Source organism: Salvelinus alpinus, chromosome 13, assembly GCF_045679555.1.
Source record: "Salvelinus alpinus chromosome 13, SLU_Salpinus.1, whole genome shotgun sequence".
NCBI classification, from domain to species: domain Eukaryota; kingdom Metazoa; phylum Chordata; class Actinopteri; order Salmoniformes; family Salmonidae; genus Salvelinus; species Salvelinus alpinus.
Window position 1 is genome coordinate 7,228,398 of NC_092098.1, and position 11,472 is coordinate 7,239,869.

An 11,472-nucleotide genomic window follows, 5' to 3' on the forward strand; every position below is an offset into this window, starting at 1 on the left:
TAGACAGGAGAGGTTTAGGTGTCTCTGTACCCCTAGCTCTGGAGTCTCATTAAGCAGGTGCCAGGGACAATCTGCTAGCTGTGAGTCAACCAGCTTTCATTGGCATTAGCTTGGCCAGGCAGGGACAGGGGCGCCTCAAAGCGAATGCGAAAGTCAGGTGCAAATCAGCGGATTGCTTTATGACTACGTGAGAGAAACAGACCTGGAGGAGGTGAGATGCAGTATAAGTTAATCATTTTTCTACTCCGGTTACAAGCAAAAAGGGAAAACCTTTCATACTGTGTCACAGCAGTTCTTCGTATGGCAAGTTTTCCCCACGGTGTTATAGCTAGAGCTATTATGTGTAAATATTTCTGTAAACCTCAAGAAGAAATAGAAGACACTTTAACGGTTGAATAAATAATTAGTTTAATCAGTTACTTACCTGTAAGTCAGTGACTTATCTGTGGAAAAACAGTTCATATTTATTCACCATTATATGTGAGACTCTTATAGGTGACGATAAACTGCTATTATCCCTGTTCATTTTACAGCAGCATTTTATTTTACATACATGTATTATAACACACACTTCGATTATTTGTTCATAAACAGTAAAAGTCAACTACATCTGACATTTTCAGGGAAGCATTGGAATGATCAAACTCTGAAATCAAAAGAGACAAGAATGGACCAGCACCAACATTTAATGAAGTGTTAAATCCTAACGATACTGTATTTCTGGGTTGGATCTTTGCAACAACATTATATTGAGTTACAGTTGATAGTGAAGGGTCAGAGTTTCCCGTGGAAAACCCTGGCCTCTTTTGTATGGTTCCTGTGTCACTGACTGTTCCTGTGTCACTTCCCCATTGGCTGTTCAAATGCAGAGATCAAAGAACTTCCTATCCCTTGATGGCAGGATGACCTGTCTGTGCTCTGTCCCCTTCTCCTACCCCTGTTCTCCACCCACTTACCTGAGAACTGGAGAGTTCCAAAAAACCAAAACCAAGACAATCTATACTTCCTGAAAGGATGTGATGTATTAAAACTACAAGAAGTCCACTGTAAGAATAATACAATATCTGATATGAATATTTTACTTTTTTACTTTTGGGCCATGTGACAGAGGTATCCAATGACAGTTTTACATGAGCATGAACGGGCCACATTTCCACTATTCTGTAGTTTATACAACCTTAAATGCAATTCATAACATTTTATGGAGTCTAATAATTACAGGTGTAATAATTAGGGTACCATTAATACCCCTACTAAACAATCCTGGAAGCATACAGTAGGCTATACAGTATATCAAGTAAGGTTCATGAGATTTATAGTCACCGGTAATATGTTTCAACCTTCTGGGATGATAAGACCACTTCTAGGTGGTTATATATGACACGCTAAGGATGTTACGAGGGCATTGCAGAGTAAAGAGTAGTTAGGTATCTGTTACATTGTGTGTGACAAATCTCATGGGTGGTTGATGATTATGATTAGATAACATTACCACCTGCTGTTCCTATTATGTCACCTGTGCTAGGTTTTTATATTTATAAAACTTGGTTGAGTTTGGTTTACGGTGTTTCCAAAATGTTGATATATTGTTGCAGTAATACTGGTTGGAAGTTGCAAGCCTTTTCATTTGTATATCATTCCACTAATCTTTGAACTTTCTTCTACAAAGAACAATATTCAGAGACCACGCCACAATATATAAAAGTAAGATGGGGGTTGAAAAATCAACTAAACATCCATCATGTAATTAATTGGTCCATAAATGAATAAATTCCGTTTTTTAAATCTCCAATTTTATTATTTTTGGGGGTTGCATTCAAGTGTATGTATATGTTTTTGAATCCAGTGTTCCTACACAATAATATATTAGGACTGTATGACATTTAGCTAACGAGATTTCCGTGTTTACATGAGGCATAATACCAAAGCAAATGTCCAAATTTCTGGCTTTGGTTGAAGCTCCATGTTGATTTCAAATCTCCCTACCATCATATCTAAGCCAATATGACACCAATGTTGATGAAAATGTGCAAATCCCGTTGATTGGCGGTACACAACACACTCACTGCTTCTCCATGAGCCGTCCAGCTGTTACCAAAAACCAGATACCGGATTTGTAACAGGCTCGGTTAGCATTAGGAAAAAAATAAAACGTCTTCCCTGATCTAGCTCAATATCTAGGTGTCGGATTAGAACGACTAATATATTTTTCAGCCAAAGCTCAGAGTTCTAACACTGGGACGAGAAACCGGCAACAGCACAGCTGCTGCTTCACCAGGTTGCCAGTCATAAGAAGTGTATGAGAAAAAACCTAGGCTACTGTAGATAGCAATATATGGTGGTATTCAAGCTGAGGTTAATCAATAAATGAAAACATATATTTTGATTAGCTAGGTAGCTAGCTTGCTACCTAAAATTAGCTAACGTTAGCTTGCTTTTCCAAAGTCCAGCAGCTAGCTTCTGTAGCTAGCTAACACCAGTCAGCTGAAAGCTAGCTAGCTAACAAACAGGCACAGAAAGGTAGCTAGCTATATTTGGTTATGTAATGTTTTTACACAAATATCAAACCCCAAGACATGCTAACCTCTCACCATTACAATAACAGGCGAGGTTAGCATTTTGGGGGTTATGATATTTATGCCTGTGTAACTTTCACACTCATCATTATTCACAATTCATTCAGCATTATCAGGGAAGTTAGGAACCAATATACACAGGCAGTTAGGAAAGCAAAGGCTAGCTTTTTCAAACAGAAATTTGCATCCTGTAGCACAAACTCCAAAAAGCTATGGGACACTGTTAAGTCCATGAAGAATAAGAGCACCTCCCCCCAGCTGCCCACTGCACTGAGGCTAGGAAACACTGTCACCACCGATAAATCCACAATAATTGAGAATTTCAATAAGCATTTTTCTACGGCTGGCCATGCTTTCCACCTGGCTACCCCTACCCCAGTCAACAGCACTGCACCCCCCACAGCAACTTGCCCAAGCCTCCCCCATTTCTCCTTCCCCCAAATCCAGATAGCTGATGTTCTGAAAGAGCTGCAAAATATGGACAAATCAGCTGGGCTAGATAATCTGGACTCTCTCGTCCTAAAATTATCCCCCTCAATTGTTGCAACCCCTTTTACTAGCCTGTTCAACCTCTCTTTCATATCGTCTGAGATCCCCAAAGATTGGAAAGCTGTCGCAGTCATCACCCTCCTCAAAGGGGAAGACACTCTAGACCCAAACTGTTACAGACCTATATCTATCCTACCCTGTCTTTCTAAGGTCTTCGAAAGCCAAGTTAACAAACAGATCACCAACCATTTCGAATCCCACCGTACCTTCTCCGCTATGTAATCTGGCTTCCGAGCTGGTCATGGGTGCAGCCACGCTCAAGGTCCTTAACTATATCATATCCGCCATCGATAAAAGACAATATTGTGCAGCCGTATTCATCGACCTGGACAAGGCTTTCGACTCTGTCAATCACCACATTATTATCGGTAGACTCAACAGCCTTGGTTTCTCAAATGACTGCCTCGCCTGGTTCACAAACTACTTCTCAGACAGAGTTCAGTGTGTCAAATCGGAGGGCCTGTTGTCCGGACCTCTGGCAGTCTCTATGGGGGTGCCACAGGGTTCAATTCTCGGGCCGACTCTTTTCTTTGTATACATCAATGATGTCGCTCTTGCTGCTGGTGATTCTCTGATCCACCTCTACGCAGACAACATCATTCTGTATACTTCTGGCCCTTCTTTGGACACTGTGTTAACTAACGTCCAGACGAGCTTCAATGCCATACAACTCTCCTTCCGTGGCCTCCAACTGCTCTTAAATGCAAGTAAAACTAAATGCATGCTCTTCAACTGATAGCTGCCAGCACCAGCCCGCCCGTCTAGCATCACCACTCTGGACGGTTCTCACTTAGAATACGTGGACAACTACAAATACCTAGGTGTCTGGTTAGACTGTAAACTCTCCTTCCAGACTCACATTAAGCATCTACAATCCAAAATTAAATCTAGAATCAGCTTCCTATTTCGCAACAAAGCATCCTTCACTCATGCTGCCAAACATACCCTCGTAAAACTGACTATCCTACCGATCCTTGACTTCGGCGATGTCATTTACAAATAGCCTCCAACACCCTACTCAGCAAATTGGATGCAGTCTATCACAGTGCCATCCATTTTGTCACCAAAGCCCCATATACTACCCACCCTCCACTGCGACCTGTATGCTCTCGTTGGCTGGCCCTCGCTTCATATTTGTCGCCAAACTCACTGGCTCCAGGTCATCTATAAGTCTTTGCTAGGTAAAGCTCTGCTTTATCTAGCTCACTGGTCACCATAGCAGCACCCACCCGTATTTCACTGCTCACCCCCAAAGCCAATTCCTCCTTTGGCCGCCTTTCCTTCCAGTTCTCTGCTGCCAATGACTGGAACGAATTGCAAAAATCACTGAAACTGGAGACTCATATCTCCCTCACTAACTAAGCATCAGCTATCAGAGCAGCTTACAGATCATTGCATCTGTACATAGCCCACCTGTAAATAGCCCAATCAACTACCTCATCCCCATCTTTTTTTCCCCTTCTCCTTTGCACCCCAGTATCTCTACTTACACATTCATCTTCTGCACATCACTCCAGTGTTTAATTGCTAAATTGTAAATGTCTTCGCCACTACGGCCTATTTATTGCCTTACCTCCCTAATCTTACCTAATTTGCACACACTGCATATAGACTTTTCTATTGTGTTATTGACTGTACGTTTGTTTATTCCATGTGTAACTCTGTGTTGTTGTTTGTCTCTCACTGCTTTGCTTTATCTTGGCCAGGTCGCAGTTGTAAATGAGAACTTGTTCTCAGCTGGCCTACCTGGTTAAATCAAGGTGAAATAATAATCTGTGATTATTGTAGCATCCACGTTAATGTAGAAGTCTTTAGAAGTATATTCTAATAAAGTTTAATAATGTCTTAGTGTGGTGCGGTGAAGAATCCAACACTTTACCTTGTATGCAGTACAAATTACATTATTGTGGGAGCACCTCCTCTAAGAGTATGAATTCAGCTGATTGAGAAGGTTTGAATCTAAAGCAACCTGCCTACACATTTTCTGAAGTACAACAGAGCACACAGTCAAAGCTGTGTGTTGGAAAACCTTGGTAGAGCATGGGTGAAGTAGGCATCGTGTTGCTCATGTGAATTATTTTGTTTTTAATACATGCAGGGATTGAAAATATGCCCGAAAATCATTCACTTTACCCATCATGCAGCATTTGTTGTGTGACAAGTTGACTAATCAGTCTGAGTATAGAGAATCCCCCCGTGGGGGGATTGTCTTTGTCTTTATGGATTTATGGTAGATTTATTGTTTTACAGAGATGAGACATTTAGTTTAGTGTCAGGTGGCTTGCTGAATATGCTGAGCTATTACTCCAGTAGTGGGTGGTGGGTATCAGGGGTTTCACAGCATTTCCAGATGTAGGATTCCTCAGTGTGTGTAGGTTAGCTGTAAAAAGACACTTACAGTATATTGTATGGTAATGCAGTTCATTACAGTTCTTTGTAGATTATGACAGCATGTAATGCTGGTTAAGGTATTCTATTTGGATCTACAGGAGCATTGGATGGTATACCATTGCTCAAGAGATGTGTAAACTGACATTTAAAAAGAAGAAGACATGTATAATTTAAACTGCCGTATAAAGTCCCAAATATAATTTGAATAACATTTTTAAAGGGAACATTTTCTGATTTGTAATTTAAATTGAGTTCTGTTTTGGAAATCACCAAAATAAGTATTTGGTAGGCTAAGAACTAAATTAAGGTGAAGGAGATATACCTACCACGTATGGTAATGACTAATGACTGTTCTCTGAAACAGGAACAGTAGGTTCCAACAGTGACCCACAAGAAATGTGTGCTTTATTTACCTGTTTCCACTTTTATTAAAGTTCACACCGTACTTTAAATGTATGAAGAGGTGTGAGGTGCTTTGTTTTCAGGGAGCTAAAATGTGAAGTTGTGATGATGAGTCACAATGGTAATAATGTTTATCAGACCGCAATGTTCTGTGAGGTATTTTTTTTGCCAGCATGGACAAGTGGGGGGAAAATAAATATAATCTACTACCTCAAGATATGATTTATTCTCTCCTCTCTCTCCCATCATGATTCCCATGAGAAAAATTAATGAAGGTCAAATAAATGAAGTCGAAGAGACAGACGTTTTGCCATGTACATTTTGTGGATCTTTGTCACCTGTTAGTTGAATCATTAACTAAAGCCAGGTCATAAAGCTATAGTTTATGGAAAGTTTGATCATGGTGGGTCGTAAAGATTGGGCCTTTTATTGCCCCATGGGCGGGGCCCATTGCATGCTCTTACCTTGACACAATATGCATGTGATCCTACTCTTTCAACCTCCCTTGGAAGCTACAAACCCGAATGGCAGATAGCCGGAGGCTGTTGTTGGTGTTTTGCATTTTTGTTTATCTGTTTGTTTTATGTATGCTGGTAACTTCCTGGGAATGTAATGCTTCATTAGCTAAATGCAAGTTTTGCTATACACCTCTCTTCTCCAGATTTCCCAACATGTTCTTCTCCCTGCAGTATTTGCATCATTCTAAGAATGTGGATGCACTGGGTGTCTTCTTCTGGCCATGCGTGTAGTGTTACGTGACAGATGCATGTATCCCTTAGGTGTGCAAGGATGTTTCATAGATTGTCAGGTGACTGTAAATTGTAGAGGTCCATTTCCTTCTTGGAATAACAGCTTTTACAGAATGTTACAAAACAGACAACCCAAATAATAGTAATGTCCCAGATATAAATATAAATATGAATTGTTTTGGATGTAACTCATTGGTTTTTATATCATACCAAAAAATGATATGATACTAAAATGGAGTACGGAGTGCTAATTTTCCATAACGCTATAAGCTACAGAATTTTAGTCGTTTTTTTTCCTTTTATAATGCAGATTTTGTGTATATATTTAGAAACATATTGAGCAAATGTTTTTAAACGTATATGGCAATTATTAATCCTGAGATTTGAAATGCACAAAGTCATTAGCAATAATTTCATGCTATTTCTGCAGTATTACCTGCACTTAAAAAATAAATCAATGTATTTCCAAAAAAGAAATACACATATATTTCCTTCTCCATGTACACACGTCTATGGAAGATCAAGGGAAATAAATAGAATATATTAATATGTTCATTATACCAATTTTGATTTTTTTTTGTTGAAATTGCTTTTTATTATGACGATTGATGTATAAATAGTTAAGCTACTAATTATTTACATAGTTATTTAATGAAAAAATACCCTGCAAATGTAATTAGCTATACAACCATTGATTATTGCTGTCTTCTCAAAACTTATTTTGTAATATTTTGTAAGTCCTTGTACTTGTACTTACTAAATTCCACAATAAAAAATATTTTTGCGATTAGAGCCATTGCTACACTGCTATGTTATTTGAATAGTTTTCTTCAGGATTACCGACAGCAATGGCATGAATGATAAAATCGGCAAAGATGAGGTTTAAAAAATAATCAAAATTCACTAAGCTGACATTGCAATTCACACTGTACAAATATACAAATGATATGTATGCATATGTGGTCTGTTTGACCCTTTCTGAGTACTTTTAGTAAAAATATTTACATGTATTTACATTCTTCATTCTAACATTACTTCAAATGAAACTAGACTGCTGACTTAAACATCTTGAACTATGTAACGATGGTAGTCTATTCTAATGATCTTAATTTTGAAGAAGAAAAACATACATTTGACAATAATGACCAGAACAGCTTGGTTTGAAATTAGAAATTGAATAATTTACAGTTGTCCCAGTGTGTCCATATGTTTGGAAACAACTATTGACGTAATTACAGTAATCCTGGGATGTTTCTTCTCGGCTATTGTCACAGATGAACACTGTTTCTTTATCATACTGTAATGCTTCCACCTAGTGGTCCAGTATGATACTAAAGTCATGTGAATATGCGAATGATACCGTATCAAAATACAGGTAAAAAAAAAAATAACACTGTATCTCTCCTCTAGTCTCTACTATTAACTATTTGTATGAAAAAAATATATACAACAAAATACTATACCATAATCTCATAAATAAACCATCATTCATTGTTAAATATGATGAGTGAATATGGTAAATAATTGCGTAGTTGTAAAATAGATGCTATTGAAATGTAAAACCATAAACACATTCGTAATATCTCAATGATACCATGTTCTTCATACATAGATATCATTATTATCCAACTCCAGTGATAGTCTTCGCTTCATCCGGCTTGAAGCGGGTGCAATAGATCGGTAGAAAACTGTTGTGAGACAATTTCACCATCTTACAAAATATACTTTTATAATCATAAAGTGGTGATACTTATTACTGGACACTTCAAATACGAAGGAAATGTACTGTGTCACTCTCTGCTGTGAGTTACCATAATGGGAGGTGTCTTGGTCTGGGTAGGTGTTGGTCTCCTCCGGTGACCGGTTGGGCTGTAAATCCTCATGCATCTCAATATAGATGTTCTCCTCCACATCTAAAAACACATCTGTGCAGTTTGGGGAAATAGAATGTTTAATGTGAATGCTCCATAGTATTGCAACAATGGAGGATATTACTTGTACCTTTTATCTTTGTCTCCTGACACCTCTTTTTCAAATTCAGAATGGCGACGGCCAGTGTCATCAGTGCAAATGCAAAGAGTCCAAATGCAGCTACAGTTGAAATGTGACCTTTTTCCAAAACAAATGCCACAGTTGAATTGTACGTACAGTGCCTTCAGAAAGTATTCACACCCCTTGACATTTTTCCACATTTTGGTGTGTTACAGCATGAATTTAAAATTGATTAAATTCTGCTTTTTTTGTCACTGGCCTACACACAATACTTCATAACGTCAAGGTGGAATTATGTTTTTATTTTTTTATTCTTCATTAATTAAGCTGTAAAGCTGAAATGTATTGAGTCAATAAGTATACAACCCCTTTGTTATGGCAAGCCTAAATAAGTTCAGATGTATTTTTTTTAACAAGTCACATAATAAGTTGCATGGACTCACTCTGTGTGCAATAATAGCGTTTAACATGATTTTTGAATGACTACCTCATCTCTGTACCCATACATACAATTATCTGTAAGGTCCCTCAGTCGAGCAGTGAATTTCAAACACAGATTCAACCACAAAGACAAGGGGATATTTTCCAATGCCTCGCAAAGAAAGGCACCTATTGCTAGATGGGTAAAAAAAGCAGACATTGAATATCCCTTTAGAGCATTAATTACACTTTGGATGGTGTATTAATACACCCTGTCACTACAAAGATACAGATGTCCTTCCTAACTCAGTTGCTAGAGAGGAAGGAAACCGCTCAGGGATTTCACCATGAGGCCAATGGTGACTTTAAAACAGGTACAGAGTTTAATGGCTGTGAAAGGAGAAAACTGAGGATGGATCAACAACATTGTAGTTACTCCACAATACTAACCTAAATGACAGAGTGAAAAGAAGGAAGCCTGTACAGAATTTAAATATTCCAAATCATGCATCCTGTTTTCAACAAAGCACTAAAGTAATACTACAAAAAAATGTAGCAAAGAAATTGACTTTTTGTCAATTTGAAAGTGTTATGTTTGGGGCAAATTACACATTACTTAGTACCACCATTCATATTTCCAAGCATAGTGGTGGCTGCATCGTGTTATGGGTGTGCTTGTAATCATTAAGGACTGGGGAATTTTTCAGGATAAAAAAGAAACAGAGTGGAGCTAGGCACAGGCAAAATCCAACAGGAAAACCTGGTTCCACCAGACGCTGGAGTTGCTTAGCAAGAAGACAGTGAATGTTCCTGAGTGACCGAGTTACAGTGTTGACTTAAATCTACTTGAAAATCTATGGCAAAACTTTAAAATGGCTGTCTAGCAATAATCAACAACCGATTTGGGATGTAATACATTTTGAATTCAGGCTGTAACTCAACAAACTGTGGAATAAGTCAAGGGGGTATGAATACTTTCTGAAGACACTCATTCATGAATATTACAAGGTATTTTGTTCTGTACCCTATCCCCTGATTGATATTCGTGCCCTCAAAGCTTGACTCAATACATACTGTGCTACCCGGACAAGTAATGGGAAGGTCTACTTTACAGAGAGTGGTTCTGGACCAATACTATGCAGAAAATGCACGAGGAGTTACTGTACCTCTGCCTGCAAAAACAAAAAGAAACAATCAAAAAGAAACATCAACCTGATCAAAATGATTCACTTAAATCAGCACAGACAGGTACGCTCACGCTAAAACGTACGTGTCAAATATAACAATTATGTCAATGTAGATTGTAGAGCAGATTATGTCCAACATGCAAAAATGACAAACTACTCACCTAGAATGCTGAGCTCAATGTACCGTTTGGATATACGTTCTCCACCGTGATGAAATAGTTCCACTGAATACTTTCCACTGTCTGTTTTCAGTCCTTCAAAAAACTTCAGTGAACCGTTTGGAAATAACTCACACCTATCCTTTAAATTCATTAAAATGCCCCCTTTAGCTATATACATGTTTGCATGTTTCCATATCGCGTCAGAGACCTTGGCATGTAACTCAATTTCAGGGTGAAGGAATATGGAGTGTCCTATGCGTCCAACTACTCTGGTGACGTTCTCTGCAAAAACTGAAATGAAAGTTTTTCAATGCTTTAGAATAGATTAGCAACAATGATAGTGGGTTAGACTTATTAAGATAAGATATACAAATACTATTAACATATTCAACCTACCATAGCTTATGTAAAGATAGAGAAGCATCGTCCATATTGGAAGCCCACCACTAGATGTTAAAACTCTCAGAGTCTGAGGAGAGGACATGTTTATAAAATAGAAAGTTTGTCAAGAAATGATGGTCTAGTTTTCATTACACTCACACGGTTATGTTTCTTGTTATGGGAAATGGCCCCTCTCTAATGTCAGCTGCGAAGATGAACTTCAGAAGCACATGATACCACAGGATATGGGTTTAGCATTTGTCAAACCGTGATGCATGGTCTTTGCAAACTCAACTGGCTACGAGACGAGCACTGCACAGTACCACTGCCCACAGTTTCAACCACGTCCGTCCACTCACAACCAATGTTCCCTCCAAAGAATTAGGCACTTTCAGGTCTACTGAGTGCAAATTTGAGCGTTGTGAACATTCTGCGCAACTTCCAACGTATATTAACTGTGAACACTGATGCTGTACCTGCTTTAACCGTGGCCATGTAGACTACCGTGGCTATTTGATCATATTGTAGGCATACCATCAAAAACAATGGAGGATATGCATCCCATAACATTTTAACATGGAAATAGCTGTTTTATCATTCAGCTTACAGTAGCAGCCAATGTGTGGTGTTCAATGTAGGTCTACATTCCATGAGACAATTAAAA

At 38.5% G+C, this 11,472-nt stretch overlaps 1 long non-coding RNA gene across 2 annotated transcripts; it reads right to left on the reverse strand.

Moving 5' to 3' along the window:
• Nucleotides 1-7,282: 7,282 nt before the first annotated feature.
• On the reverse strand, nt 7,283-10,976 carry LOC139536889 (uncharacterized). Of its 2 annotated transcripts, XR_011667421.1 has the most exons (5): nt 10,824-10,976; nt 10,428-10,718; nt 8,669-10,251; nt 8,479-8,592; nt 7,283-8,355 (listed from the first exon to the last, which is right to left on the reverse strand). It is a non-coding gene; the product is annotated as an uncharacterized lncRNA (long non-coding RNA). The 2 variants fall into 2 exon arrangements; XR_011667420.1 differs by having other exon boundaries at nt 8,479-10,251.
• Nucleotides 10,977-11,472: the final 496 nt, after the last annotated feature.